General features: G+C 46.8%; 2 non-coding genes across 2 annotated transcripts; both read right to left on the minus strand.

Moving 5' to 3' along the window:
* Nucleotides 1-1,234: 1,234 nt before the first annotated feature.
* Nucleotides 1,235-1,396, minus strand: LOC144116756 (U1 spliceosomal RNA). Its single transcript, XR_013311958.1, has one exon. It is a non-coding gene; the product is annotated as a U1 spliceosomal RNA (small nuclear RNA).
* Nucleotides 1,397-2,997: 1,601 nt separating this feature from the next.
* On the minus strand, nt 2,998-3,159 carry LOC144116769 (U1 spliceosomal RNA). The gene has a single exon (XR_013311960.1). It is a non-coding gene; the product is annotated as a U1 spliceosomal RNA (small nuclear RNA).
* Nucleotides 3,160-15,203: the final 12,044 nt, after the last annotated feature.

Below are 15,203 nucleotides of genomic sequence, written 5' to 3' on the forward strand. Positions count from 1 at the left end.
AAAGCGATAGCCGCTAGCTTGGCCTGACTAATCATCTTAGAGACTGCATATCTTGCTTCCCTACTTTTCATCACAGTGATGTATTGTACAGTTACCCAACACAGTTAACCAGGGAGATTATGGAGGCTTTTTACATGACGAAAAAACCTAGATTGTGTGTTAGCAGCCCGTAGGTATGCCTGCATGGCAGTGAGGTTCGTTTCCTTGATTACACGTAGCTGCACGTCTGTTTGCTTTGCTATCTTGTTTGTTAGCCCTCTTTATCTTCCTGGCTTCCTGTGAACAAACCTTCAGTTGTGAGTTAGCGCTGGTCCTGTTGTTTTCTTTCCTTGTTGTCCTCGCCTATTTCGCTATTCTCGCACAAGTATGTATCACCAACTCGCCCGTCTTGCCATCGTGCTGACTGGTAAGCCTTTGGTTAGCGAGAAAATGAACCCACGCACGGCGGAGTGATTCCTGGCCTGTACTAATTCCTCTTCGAGTTCATTTTCAGAGACCGCAAGCAGTCTCAATATAGGAGCACTCATGCCTACCAGTTGAGTGCCGCTACCATTTAATCATTTGTTCACCGGAAAGATCGTAAGGCACATAAACGCAGTAGAAGTACAGACGCCCATAAACCAGTCCAAACAGCGCGTGAGTGGCGTGCCCTTCCCGGCTCAAGGCAGCTTGTTCGTAGCCTCCTCTGTTTGTCGTTGAGCGTGCATGGAGTGTTCAGCTTTGTCGAGTCACAAGCTAGAAGGCGTGGTTGCATTGCGCCCCGTTCGCCACTGGGGGGCGCTGGCTGCAACGGCGGGCGGAAGCGCTAATGCTCACTGCATGCTGCGTCGCGCACGATACACGCAACAGGCATGGGGCGCCACCTATCCTGCCCGTCGCTCGAAAAGGCGCCCCAGGCGGCGGCCGAAAGGTGTTCCCCTTTCGACCCACGGGAAACAAGCTGAAGAGTTCGTGATAACGTGATACTCGCTGTGGTGGTCGCTGTCGCCGACGGCAGGCCCGGAGACGAAGTATACCGGTTTACCGGACCCCTCTTGCGCACGCGCAGTGGCTCCCCCTTACCACATCAATTCCGTCCGTACGCTATGACTACCACTCCACCCGCACCGTAAAGCTTTTGATGGCGTCGCACCACAGCACACTCTCGCCAGAGCGGGGCGTTTTTACGACTCGCAATGAATACCTACACGGAAATAACTTCTGCGTTACTGTCTCTTTTTTGATTTTGTCATGGCAGGGGCTGGCGCGGACGCCGAGCCCCACTACCAAAAATTACGTGTCCCATCTGCCCCAGTTAGGGGTAGTGGCGCGCTTCAGCCAACCGAAGTGCAATGGAAGGCCTCGGCACGGGGCCCCGACCTTCATGATCGCCGGTGACCCGACACCAGGTAAGTATGCTGGCGAAAGCACATGTGAAGGCATGCCATGCTAGGCGTCCCATCATCTTGCGTCAGTGAAGATAGCGCTTGTTTTGCCATTTCTTACACCAAGCTAAAAATCCCTCCGCCGAAAAGCCTACTACTGAACATAATGCAGCCACACGCACAAATATGTAATTCAAGGTTTGGTGAATCAATCTAATATAAAGTCAGTTGTCATAAATAATTCGCAAGGAACCGCAGGGGTGGAATGCGCAAAGGGGATGCATTCATGTGCTGTGGCGCATTGCGTGATGATCTGCTGTCTTGTGAAATACGAGCATAGTTTGTACATATTACTTCTCCCCCTATCCTCTATTCCTGTCCCCTCACCTCTTTCATTTCATTTCTCCATTCTGCCTGCTGTCCTTTATTTCCGCTGCCCCAGCTCAGGTGCTTCAGTATCGATGGCAGATGCCGGGGCTAGCAAAAATCTTTTCCTTCCTTTTTACTATTATTTTTAATAAAACCACTACCACCACCACCAGCACACCCGCTGCGGTGGTTCAGTAGGCTACCGAGGACGGTTGCTGCGCATGAGCTAGCAGGATCGCACCCTGGTGGTGGTGGTAGTGGTTTTTTATTTAAAAAATAGTAAAAAGGAAGGAAAATACGGGGCCGCCTAGCGGAGCAGGAAGCGCCCGGGCGCCCCTCCAGCTGCACTCGTTGTTTGTGTCTCAAGAGCGAGCCGTCCAGATCAATGACTGCTGCTGTCGAGGGCGTTGGCAGCGGGCCAGCAGCGCAACCTAGCAACCACAGCAGCCATGGCTAGCTTGGCACCTAGCTCGCTATTCACCAGTAATGGCGAAAGAGACGCCGAGAAAACCGTCGGTGATCAAGAGAAAACAGGGACGTGGCGCGCAGCCGGTGCTCCCTTTCCTTCCTCCTTTCTTCCTCTCTTCTTACGAGCCACTCGTTCTCTCATTGCACACCACAGTGCTCGCGAAGCCCCGTCGACTCCCGCTGTAACCTTGTGTCGGTGGGGGCAAGTCCGAGGTCCTGCCACAGCTGGACAATGCTCATGATCACATTTTCGGTACTTCCGTTTGCTCTCTACTTCACCCACCCCGACCGACTGATCTCCTTGTGCCCTCTCGGCATATGCCTGCTTCGACAGGATTCACAGCTGGTCGATTTTGTTGTGTTGTAGTTAGAGGCTGCTACAAGGCAAAAGTGGGACGAGGCAGGAAACGGAGCGTGCAATGCTTCACTCGTGTTTGTTTGTTTGTTTCTTTGTTTTACACCTTCCTTCACGCGAAGGCTACGCTAATGGGGTGCGAACGTCGCGAATTTGGCGTCGGTAGAAGTGTGTGACAATAACAAAAGTAAACGAGCTGACACTTGTCGACACCAACTGCGGAGAAAATGCCGAAAAGGTGGACTATATAGGCTTTGCAGAACTTGGTAACGCGTTTTGTGTCCATCTTTGAACCAGTATTTCCAGGCATCCCCAGCAGGGAATCCCATTCATGGCGCCAATGTCCCGCTCCGTCGGCAGAGGGAGATTTTTACGACTCGCAATGAATACCTACACGGAAATAACTTCTGCGTTACTGTCTCTTTTTTTATTTTGTCATGGCAGGGGCTGGCGCGGACGCCGAGCCCCACTACCAAAAATTACGTGTCCCATCTGCCCCAGTTAGGGGTAGTGGCGCGCTTCAGCCAACCGAAGTGCAATGGAAGGCCTCGGCACGGGGCCCCGACCTTCATGATCGCCGGTGACCCGACACCAGGTAAGTATGCTGGCGAAAGCACATGTGAAGGCATGCCATGCTAGGCGTCCCACCATCTTGCGTCAGTGAAGATAGCGCTTGTTGTGCCATTTCTTACACCAAGCTAAAAATCCCTCCGCCAAAAAGCCTGCTACTGAACATAATGCAGCCACACGCACAAATATGTAATTCAAGGTTTGGTGAATCAACCTAATATAAAGTCAGTTGTCATAAATAATTCGCAAGGAACCGCAGGGGTGGAATGCGCAAAGGGGATGCATTCATGTGCTGTGGCGCATTGCGTGATGATCTGCTGTCTTGTGAAATATGAGCCCACCCGCTGCGGTGGTTCAGTAGGCTACCGAGGACGGTTGCTGCACATGAGCTAGCAGGATCGCACCCTGGTGGTGGTGGTAGTGGTTTTTTATTAAAAAATAGTAAAAAGGAAGGAAAATACGGGGCCGCCCAGCGGAGCAGGAAGCGCCCGGGCGCCCCTCCAGCTGCACTCGTTGTTTGTGTCTCAAGAGCGAGCCGTCCAGATCAATGACTGCTGCTCTCGAGGGCGTTGGCAGCGGGCCAGCAGCGCAACCTAGCAACCACAGCAGCCATGGCTAGCTTGCCACCTAGCTAGCTATTCACCAGTAATCGCGAAAGAGACGCCGAGAAAACCGTCGGTGATCAAGAGAAAACAGGGACGTGGCGCGCAGCCGGTGCTCCCTTTCCTTCCTCCTTTCTTCCTCTCTTCTTACGAGCCACTCGTTCTCTCATTGCACACCACAGTGCTCGCGAAGCCCCGTCGACTCGCGCTGTAACCTTGTGTCGGTGGGGGCAAGTCCGAGGTCCTGCCACAGCTGGACAATGCTCATGATCACATTTTCGGTACTTCCGTTTGCTCTCTACTTCACCCACCCCGACCGACTGATCTCCTTGTGCCCTCTCGGCATATGCCTGCTTCGACAGGATTCACAGCTGGTCGATTTTGTTGTGTTGTAGTTAGAGGCTGCTACAAGACAAAAGTGGGACGAGGCAGGAAACGGAGCGTGCAATGCTTCACTCGTGTTTGTTTGTTTGTTTCTTTGTTTTACACCTTCCTTCACGCGAAGGCTACGCTAATGGGGTGCGAACGTCGCGAATTTGGCGTCGGTAGAAGTGTGTGACAATAACAAAAGTAAACGAGCAGACACTTGTCGACACCAACTGCGGAGAAAATGCCGAAAAGGTGACTATATAGGCTTTGCAGAACTTGGTAACGCGTTTTGTGTCCATCTTTGAATCCTGCAGCTCGAGGCGATGTGCTGTAATTGAACCCTCACAGCCGAGAAGGGGACAGCCTGATTCTTTTTGTTCGTTTTGTTTTGCATAGGGCATTTTCCGGAGGCCGGCTTTCCGACGCACCGGCTGTCCTTGCGCTGCCCCTTCCTCTGCTGCTCTGCTCGTTCTGTTTCGCCGATTCCACTCCAACGGTGAATGGCCCCTACCAGCCAATGCGCTCATTCTGTCCAGGATCGAGGAACAAAACGCTGCCAACTTCAAGCGCAAGTAGAGCAAGTTGATTCTGACGAGGGTTGAATTGAAGTTTCTCTGCTGCTTTCAAATCAGAGAGCGGAGGTCTTCTTTCTCTGCCTTTTTATTTTTGGCTTACCGAATTTAAAATCATAGTTCAAACGAAACAAGGAGTAGCGCACTGACGTCTGACGTGCAGTTGAGGAGCGTGCTTCTATGAACAAGATATAGACGTTATACATAGAAGACTTCGTTAAAGTATTTAGTGGCCATGAACACTAGACTACAGTGTTATTTTTAAAAATGAGCCAACTGAAAAACACCGGCTTGCCTAAGTTAGCAGAGACTAGAAAGCAAAATACTGAAGTCATTGAATGAGGTCCTCATGTGTTTATGAAGATGAGAGAAACAGTAGGTTATCACCTAAAGCGCGTCTTAATACCGGGCGCGGCGAGGCTATCTGCATAACGCTAGACATTCGCTGTATTCGACCTGGACACTAGAATACATGCTCACAATTACAGGCGGTCACAGAACAAATAAATCGCTTTGCGAACACACGGAAAAGATAATAACAGTGTGAGGACGAGTTAAATGTCACGTATAGGCGATATCCTAAGAGGTGAGGGATGGGGGCGGGGGGGGGGGGGGGGGTGGAAGGTTAGAAGCAGATTTGCGGGGAGGTTTGCAATCTTTGTCTTTCTTAAAGGGAAGCTGAAACGGTTTTCAAATCGCGTGAAATGCTGTGGTTGGGAAGAATAATAACGCAAGCGTTATTTCAACCCATGACGTCGCATCCGGTTTGAAGAAAAGACGTCCCGTCCGGCAATTTTTTTGCTGTTTTAGCCATGTTTGAGTCGAGCTGAGCATTGCTTTCAGTACCACTATGGCCGGTCGGCGGGTAGGGCGTGAAATCGTGTTGCAAGTGAGTAATTCGTTCTTTCTATCTTTTAATATGCACATACTGAGCGATTGCCTGGTATCTGACACTCGGCATTCCGTTGTCAACTTCCTTGCGCCCGAATATTTTGTGTTAGAAGATAACCCACGACAAGCACGGAGCCCGCTTGCCCGCCAGTGGACCCAAAGGCCCGGAGGGAAAGACTCATCTGTTTTATCGTAAGTTCTGCCCAAAAGCTCGGTGCAGGTCTACGGAAAAGAGCAAGCGCTGAGCGTGTTTTTATATCTTTTGTCAACCAAGCCCAACGTAACTCATGGTCATGTAAAACACGCATAATTACCAGCTCTTGCGTGCTCCCGAAAAAAGGCGGGAAACTTTTGACAACAGTCCAGTTGAACCACGACCGGCTTTATTACTAATAAAGCCGGTCGTGAGTTGAACTAACCGTTTGTGCGATAGGTTTTGTACGTGGTCCGATTTTTTCTGGCCCCGCGGCTGGGAAAGTCTGTTGAGCGTTGGCTTAATTGCACTTCACAATTGTGTGCTACTGTTACAATTCGCTTTCTAAAACAGGTGCAAAAATTGCGGCGAGTTAAGCGATTACGCTTTGGTGTCTGCAGAGCGAAACATGTTCTTTTAAATTCCTATTTATTTCAGAAAACAGCACTTGAAAACTGGCAGGCAGTTTTCTGGTATGCATGGGCCTTCCCGATTCCTGCTTAGACTCCGGCGTTCACTTGCTGGCGCAGAGGCTGAACAAATGGGACGTTAAAATCCTGAGGCAGCAAAGGCTTTAAGACGCCACAAGGTGAGCCCTCCACCTTCTGTGATAATTTTAAAATGAATGCTGTGCCATCTGCACCGAACATCGGTTTTACATGAGGAAGGTGTTTGGACGTAGGTGGCCAAGTAGCATGGAGCGCATGAGGCAACTGAAAAAGCAAGCGTTCTTTTAAAACCTCTAATCTTAAGACCTTTTTACAGCTGATGCTGTAAAGAGGCCTTAAAGAGCTGCGGACAATGCGCTTGATGTCCTTTGACTGTTTTGAAGCTTGTGAGGTGCATAAAGCTCACAAGGCACTGTTGCAGTGTGTGACAGGTCATTGTGGTGATATTAGAAGACATAGTACAGCACAACGGGACAAAGAAAAGGAGCTCACAGGATAAGCGCTCGTCCTGTGTGCTCCTTTTCTTTGTCCCGTTGGGCTGTGCGATGTCTTCTAATATGCTATACCAACAAGCCCAAACTACCACTTTGTTAAGATTGTGGCCATGATAGGTTTCTTTGATTTGTCTGCACTCTCTGCACTAGTTCTGCGAAGCTCCACGGTGGTGCCGGCAGCGTGCAGCGTCAGTTCAGAGAGTTCAAATGCAGCTTGGCGCTGGCCGCTTCCAAAACGAATGGTTGAGTGCAGGCCCGATTGTCTGATGGCCTTGCTGCCGTCATGAAATTGCAGCCAACTGCACGCCGCCGACACCAACGACCGCCAAAATCCTGAAACACTTGGAAGAATTTTGAAGCAGCAGATCGCAAAGAAGTCTTACCGTGAACCTGCTCTAGGAAATCGTCGTTTCAGAGAAAAAAAAGTATCGTGGCATGTCTACACACACGAGACTTACGTATTATCGCTGAAATGCTGCCCATGCGACCCGACTTGACCGCTTAGGTTTTCATTATGACGCCTCAAACAGTCTCTCAACTCCGCCACGTGTAGGTCGAAGAGGCAAAGAAGGTGTGGCACGTGTTATTTAATGAAATGATGACAGTTATTTGCTGGAAGGTTATGGTTTACGGGGGTTTAACGTCCTAAAGCGGCTCAGGCTATGAGGGACGCCGTATTGAAGGGCTCCGGAAATTTTGACCACCTGGTGTTCTTTAAGGGAGCTGCTGACCCGAAGGACATGAGTTCGATCCTGGCGGCGGGGGTCGAATTTTGATGGAGGCGAAATTCTAGAGGCCCGTGTACTGTGCGATGTATGTCAGTGCATGTTAAAGAACCCCAGGTGGTTGAAATTTCCTGAGCACTTTACAACAGTGTTCCTCATAGCCTGAGTCGCTTTGGGACGTTAAACCCGGATAAACCAAACCAATCTTTTTTTAATGAGGTGCAAGGCATTATTATACACAGATTACCACGTGGTATGCTCCTACGGCTGCTAAATAATTTATAACTGAATTTCTTTATCGTGCAGTTTCAGGTTCAGTTTCAACAGCCGAACGATGACTGCGACCTTAAAGAGAGGTTGTAGGTCATGTGAAGCGTGAAAAACTGCAATATATTTGGTGCTTCTACATTTGTTGTCATTCCTCCTCTTGAGGAAGGCTGGCTTCAGCAGAGCAGTAAATTAAAACGATAAAGCAGCAATTATATCACAGTTTTTCTATGCCTCTAATGACCTAAAACCTCTCTGTCGTCACAGTTCTCATTCGGCGGTTTAACCGAAACAGCATGACAGAAAAATTCGATTATAAATTATTTAGCGGCCGTAGGCGAATGCGACATGGTGATTTATGCATTGTAGTGTCTTCCGCTTTATTAAAAAGAAGAAAATATGCCACCAAAATTAAGTCTCTATGCTCCCTTAACGTGCACTGACATCGCACAGTATACGGGCCCCTAGAATTTTGCCTCCATCAAAATTCTAGAGGCCCATGTACTGTGATGTCAGTGCATGGCAAGGAACCCCAGGTGGTCCAAATTTCCAGAGCCCTTCACTATGGCATCCCTCATAACCTGAGTTACTTTGGGACGTTAAACCCCCATAAGCCATAAACCTTTCAACAAAGAACTGTCATCATTTCTTTAAATAACTAGTGCCATACCTTCTCCGCTTCTTTGACCTACACATGGGCACCGCCATATTGCTGCATCGCAGTTGCGCTTCCATTTCGGTGAGTGCAAGCCAGCCTAGAACTCGTGCTGCACTTCTTGAACTAGTGCAGAATGTGCAGCCAAATGGAAGAGACCTTATGAATATGTGGCTACTTCCTTTGCACTGGGTGGGCGAGTTTTTTGTCTTAGCCATTACATAGAAAGAAGAAAAAAACGAAACGTGGGCACATTCACTATTAAGACGACAGCTTTCACCTGCAGGCCCCAAATGAACAAAGCCTGCCTGTATAGTGAACAAAGCAGCTAGGCTATCTCGGATCTAGCAAATTATAATTTTGAAAGTGGGCCTCCTGCTGTGAAACTTGCAACGTTTGTGCCCCTAGATACACGCAGTGGTGAGAGGCGAGAAGTCACAGGCGAATGTAGGTAGGACAGGTAGCTGAACAAGGAAGTAGTTCCCATAATTGAAGAATACACGGAAAGACAAGGACGAGGCATGTTTATTGTCTTCCTTCTATGTTTGTCGTTTTATTTTCACAAATTAGGTGTAGATGTTGTATTTTCACTTTTTGAGAAAAATGGGGAGGGGGTTGTTCCGTCTTGAGACATGCAGCCCAAAAGACAGAGCACAGGAGTGACTCAAACAACATAAGTGTTTGCGTTCTGTTCCTACTGTGCTGTGTGCCTGTACCCCTTGCCCCAAAATGGGGCATTGACATGATCTTACGTGGTGCTATGCTGGTAAAGGATGTGTGCTGCATGCATACGGGTGTGTGGCATTCAGATTAAAGCACCAACACACGGCTTCTAGTGCAGTAGGAATTATGGGAGCAAAAAAGCCTCAAGGATGTGGATGAATAGTTTAGCTCTTTAACACGATAGCAAGGCGGGCGAGTTGGTGATACATATTTAAAAAAATTAACAGCGCGGAAAACGGGGACTTCAAGGGTAGAAAACACAGGATAAGTGAGGGTGAGTTGGTGATACATATTTAAAAAATTAACAGCGCGGAAAACCAGGAATTCAAGGGTAGAAAACGCAGGACAAGCGCTTGTCCTGTGTTTTCTACCCTTGAAGTCCCCATTTTCCACTCTGTTATGTTTTTAGCTCTAGAGTTTGCCTTTTCTGAAAAATTCTGCGGCAGGAGGTTTTAATACATGTCAGCCCACCCCTCAGGTAATACTCCCTTGTGGGCCTTTGAGCTACAAATAGATAAAAAAGTAGCCCCAATTCAAACAGTATAATTTGCAACTTTGGTGAAAGATTTTCGGTGGCCCCTTCAGGGGGTGTTTGACCAGAGCTTTTAGTGATTGCTTAATGTTACTTGGTCCCAACAACCAGACAGTTAATCAATTGCCCTTGTGCCTCTTGATGAGAAAATCTGAGAGGTCGAAATGACAATTTACCATAGCCGTGAACGGTAATGAGCTAGATGTATTGCCGAAGAGAACCGAGGTCACCTACTTGACAGTGGTAAGAATTTTGGGTTGGTTAGAGCATAGATGGCTTAACACCATCTTCCGTATCTTGATAGATGTGGCATTGTTGGCATGTGTAATTAAAAATTTGTTTCGGTGTGTGTGGCTGGTGAGCTGTCAGCTCGGGCATGACAAAGTTGTAAGCTCAACCAGAAGTACCTGTGCTGTTTGAGCTCAGGGCAAGAGCATTGAGCGAGGCGGCCACTGCACTATGTCCTTGTACATTTGGCTTTCTTGGTGCTCCAACTTCCTCCTTCCCCCAACTCTGTTAGGAACGTCGTGATGGGGCCGAGCGGAAGTGGTGGGGTGTAATTAGGGCAGTGGCATGGCCATAAGGTCCATCCGAAAAGCACTGCGTGAGGCTTGTTTGCTGGATTGGCCCCGCAGTCAGAACTGAGGTGAGTTATGAGTGGGCCACTGAGGAAAAAGACAGTAGAACAGCGGAAAACGTGCCATGAATGGTGGAGAGCTATAGTTTGCAGGCAACCATTGATGCCTGTGTTGCCATTGTGCTCAAAGTTTTCTGTGAGACCACCAAGGGCAGCGCCTGTTCTGAACGCATCACATAGATTAGCGATCAGAACTTCAATAGATCAGAACTTCAATTTTATAGTTGCCTCATGGGCGTATGAATGCAGGAGGTGTATGAATCGGTTCAGATTTCACATTTAGACACATCAAATTCAGCAACCTTAGTACTCACAGGTACAGCAAAACCCCATTGAAGCGTACCTCGTGGCACTGCGGAAAAACTATGTGAAAGAGGCAATATTGTCACGAAGATGACGAAGCTGTCAGGGGGAGCAGGAACGGAAAGGTCGCGTTAAAGGCGAGTGGCCATTAAAATCATCTCACTGCCATCGTTCATCGCCGCTTATTATTTGGCTGGTCGCCACGTAACAATATGCCCAAACTGAAAGCAGCCTGAGTATATCCGTTGACATGGTAAAAGATGATACCTGAGGTATTTCAAAGAATACGCAGGTGAAACCTTTTATTCACATGGCTACTAGCGCAGCCTCGAAGGTATATAAGCCAGGTCCCGTGTCCCAGGTACTCTATTAATAATGCGCAGGCGAAACCTTTTAATCACATAGCTACGAGTGCAGCCTCAAAGGCATGTAAGCCAGGTCCCGTGTCCTAGCTGCTCTATTAGGCCGTATTTGAGTGAACAAGCAAGTGTCTAGCACACGTGCAGTTTTTTCCAACAGTACGTGTTTAGCTGTCTTCAGCTTCCATATAGGCATTACTTTCATTGAATGGCGTTTCGCCAATGATGGAAGCAACAGTGTCAATACCAAACTGTGCTGAAGAAGTCTTGGACTGCAGTGTCTAATACATCACCAATCATGCAAAAAAATGAGTCTCCACAATGCCTCCTCTCCAACAAAATGCCTCCGGTAAACAGGAGGCATTTAGGAATACCTGCTCTATTCCAAGGCCTGGGTTGGGAACAGTTGGGGATAAGAGTTAATGGAGAACGCCTTAGTAATGTTGCGATTCACAGGTGATATTGCTAAGTCACTGAAGAGATGAACTGTAAAGCAAGATCAGTGAGCAGAATGGTGGGTCTAAAGAATTAAAAGAGTATAGACACCCAACTTTCAGGTGCTTGTTTTTTGTTTGTAATGATTCGTAAGGCATTGTTAAACATGAATTACCACCTGGTATTCTTCTATAAACAGTAAATAATTTATAATCTCATTTCTTTCTCATGCTGTTTCCGTCTCAGTTTCAATAGCCGAATGAGGACTGTGACGCCAACATGTGCCTGCAGTTCACGTGAGACATAAAAAAACTGCAATATAATCGCTGCTCCCACATTAGTTGTCATTCCAGCTCTTGAGGAAAGCTGGCTTCAGCACTGCAGTAAATTATAACGATGAAGCAGCGATTATATGGGCGTTTTTCGATGCCTCACGCGGCACAAAAGCACTCTTTGACGTCGCCGCCATTGTTCGGCTGTTGAAACCGAGATAGCATGGCAGAACCAAATTACAAATCATTTAGCGGCCGTGGGCAAATATTACATGATTCATGTGTAGAAGTATTTTCCACATCATTATAGAGAAGAAAACATGCGACCACAATTACGTGCCTATACTCCTTTAACATGAAGAAAACCAAATGGAAAATGCTCTTGGCCATTCCCTCCATGCAAATGCTGTGTGGTGCATAATATTGTGACGTGGTGGCCGGCCAAAGAGTGAGGCGCGATCAGCGATGGCAGAGATATGATTTGCATGGAGGGAATGGCCGAGTGCTCTGTACCGCGCCACTGCCGGCTTTGTCGTCTTTGTCACAATATTCCTTTTTTTTCATGAACATTGTCACATGTGGGAAACTCGGTGGTGTATCATCGTTTGCGTAAGAACTTAAGGACACTGACAAGTTCCCTAGGCAGCCGCTGACCACACACCATACTTGGCAAAATTACTTTTGAAAAGTAATTTTTACATACATACAAGTTTTATTCTCCACAAAGAAGTGGAAGGAGGCGGAGGGAAAAGCCGTACATTTGCGGCTTGAAAAATCCTCCGCCCCCTTACAGTGCATACAGCAGCAGAGCGGGACAATAGACAGTCACATTTTTTTTGTTGCAAAGAGGCAGAAAAAAAAATATACAGCCCTATATCGCATCACAAAATAAAATAAGCCTAAATAAGAGTTTCTATAGAACACTGGGTTTGGACTCCTGGAAAAACATTTTTTGTTTTTGAAAAGTAAACAATGCAATGTAATTGACCATAAAGATAGACCTGTGCGTTCATTCACAAAAAAGAGTATGAGTAGCAAAATATTTGTACATATTGGGAAGAGACATATTGGATACATCAGCGCCTTCTTTTTCTGCAGCATTCAGTAATCGCGGAAGGTTATACCGGAGTGTTTGTTGTCCATAGGCAGTACGACATTTTGGAACTTTCCATCGTTCTGGAGTTCTGGTGCTGTAGATGGGATAATTGGGTTTTAGTTCTGCCATTTCAGTAAAAACTGTACTCTCTCGTTGGACACTTAAACGGTACTGCCTGCATAATTTGTATTCGTAAATATTTCTTACTTTCAATAAATTAAGCGAAGCAAAGATATCTGAAGAAGGCGCTGTGTATTCAACGTTTTCAATTATTCGTACTATGTTTTTCTGTAGCCTTTCAAGCTTCAACAGATTAGTTTTTCTTGATGTTCCCCAGACTAAATGAGAGTAGTTTAGGTGGGAAACAAAGAGAGCGTTATAGACCATTAGTTTAACTTTTTTTGGAAGAGTATGGCGGTTGCGATTTAAAATTTCAGTTATGCAGCTCAGTTTGCTGATTAGACTGTTTACATGATCATTCCATTGTAAAGTTGAAGTAAAATATACCCCTAACACCTTGACAGTATCTACCACATCAATGGCTGCGGATCTAAACATTACGGTTCCTTGTAACGAAATTTGTTTACTTTTTGGTCGAAAAATTACCACCTTTGTTTTGTTTGCGTTAAGTTTTAATTCATTGCTGGAAATCCACGAGTCCAATTTGCGCAGAAAAATATTTGCTTTAGTAATTCCTTCAGCTTCAGAACGTCATGGCACCAAAGCACTCGTGTCGTCGGCATATATAACGAACTTGGTATCTGAGCAGATGTGTACAATATCGTTAATGTACAAATTAAATAGGACAGGGCCTAAAATGCTACCCTGTGGGACTCCTGAAATTATTTTTTTTCTGTGAGAAATGAAACCATTTATGTCGACATATTGAAATCTATTTGATAGATAACTTTGGAGCAGGGCCAAAACATGTCCCCGGATACCATAATGATGCAGTTTTTCAAAAAGGATAGTATGACTAATATAATCGAAAGCTTGGCTAAAATCAACAAAAATACCGATAACAATACATTTCTCTTCAAAATGTTTTAGAATATATTCCTCATTACTTTGCTAGAAATCTCACAGCAGTAATTAAATTACATTGCAAATTACTGCTGTCAAAATGTAATGACCTGACATTGCAATTACCTGCCTTAAGTAACGAAAATTACTTCTTAGTTTTGATGCTAAAATGTTGCGCATTGGTCAAAGTGCAAAATTTTTAGTTTTTTGTTTGCACCGCCGCTGAGCTTGAAAATGGGCGTCGGAAATTTTGCCCCTCTTTAGTCAATTTGAACAGCCGCTTTGCTGATGTAGATGAGTTCTTTGTCATATCAGTCTTCAATCAGAAGTACATCGTTCAATGTGTAATATGGTCCCACCATCCTGATTTTGAAGAATTTGTCATCCGCGTAAACAGCGGGAGTGCATTGACTGCTTATCCGTGCATCATCCCAGAAGTGCACAGGGGCGGGAGAGGCTGCCAATTATGCTGTTCAATCGATTTTTTTCTGGAGGCAAGTTAGTGGAAATACATTGCATGTCGATGGGACGCTGTTGCCTGTGTTGCCCTTGAGTTAGAAATAGGGCCTCAAATGAAGCCACAAAAACACGAAAACTCACGGCCAACTTTCTGAGATGTGTCAGTTGAGACTTCTTGTCAGTGCGGCGATGTCAAAGTACTTGCTCAAGCACTCGCAGTACGTCTGCGCGAAGGTGTCATATGACATGCCTTGGTGATGGAGCTCTCCTGGTCGCCATGCAGTGCGTTTGTATGTGAGACCGTATGCAGTGCAGGAAGATGCGTAGCAGTCCTGTGACTGATATGCAGACTCTTCACCAAAGCAGTGCTGACGCCTGCACGCACATCACCTCTCGTCCGCGTGCGCCGCTTCCCTGGGGTGCTGGCTATTACTGGTTGCGCGCTTTTAAGGCACAAGCCTTAAGTGGCACATTAACATCGATACCCGGCGTCGTCGTCGATGTCCAGGAAAAGTGGTACACAACCCCCAATTAATGACATCATCAGCAAAGAGAAAAATTTCTTCCGAGGGTGCAGAGAATTGAACCAGGAGCCTTCAGATTGCGAGGCGATCGCGCAACCCATGGGCCACAACACCGCGTTGCTTCTTGCCAAATAATGGTTCATTTAATGTATGTGTTGCCCTATGACTCTATGCTAATAAGTAGGTGTGTCATTAGAAAGGAAGGAAACAATATAAATTAAAAAGTGAATGTTTTTCGCCTTCAAAGCATGGAAGTAGTCTCAAGTGCCCTCCGTAATTTATTCTTGCTTTGGGAGTCGCCGTGGTGGCACATTAGTTATATGGTGATCGGCTGCTGACCCGAAAGACTGTGGTTTGATCCCGAGTGCAGCAGTCTCATTACGGTGGAGATGAAATGCTATAGGCTCCTGTACTGTGCGATGTCAGTGCACGTTAAAGTACCCCAGGTGGTCAAAATTCCCGGAGCCCTTCACTATGGCGTCCCTCATAGCCCGAGT

The sequence above is a fragment of the Amblyomma americanum genome, chromosome 1 (genome assembly GCF_052857255.1).
Source record: "Amblyomma americanum isolate KBUSLIRL-KWMA chromosome 1, ASM5285725v1, whole genome shotgun sequence".
NCBI classification, from domain to species: Eukaryota; Metazoa; Arthropoda; class Arachnida; order Ixodida; family Ixodidae; genus Amblyomma; species Amblyomma americanum.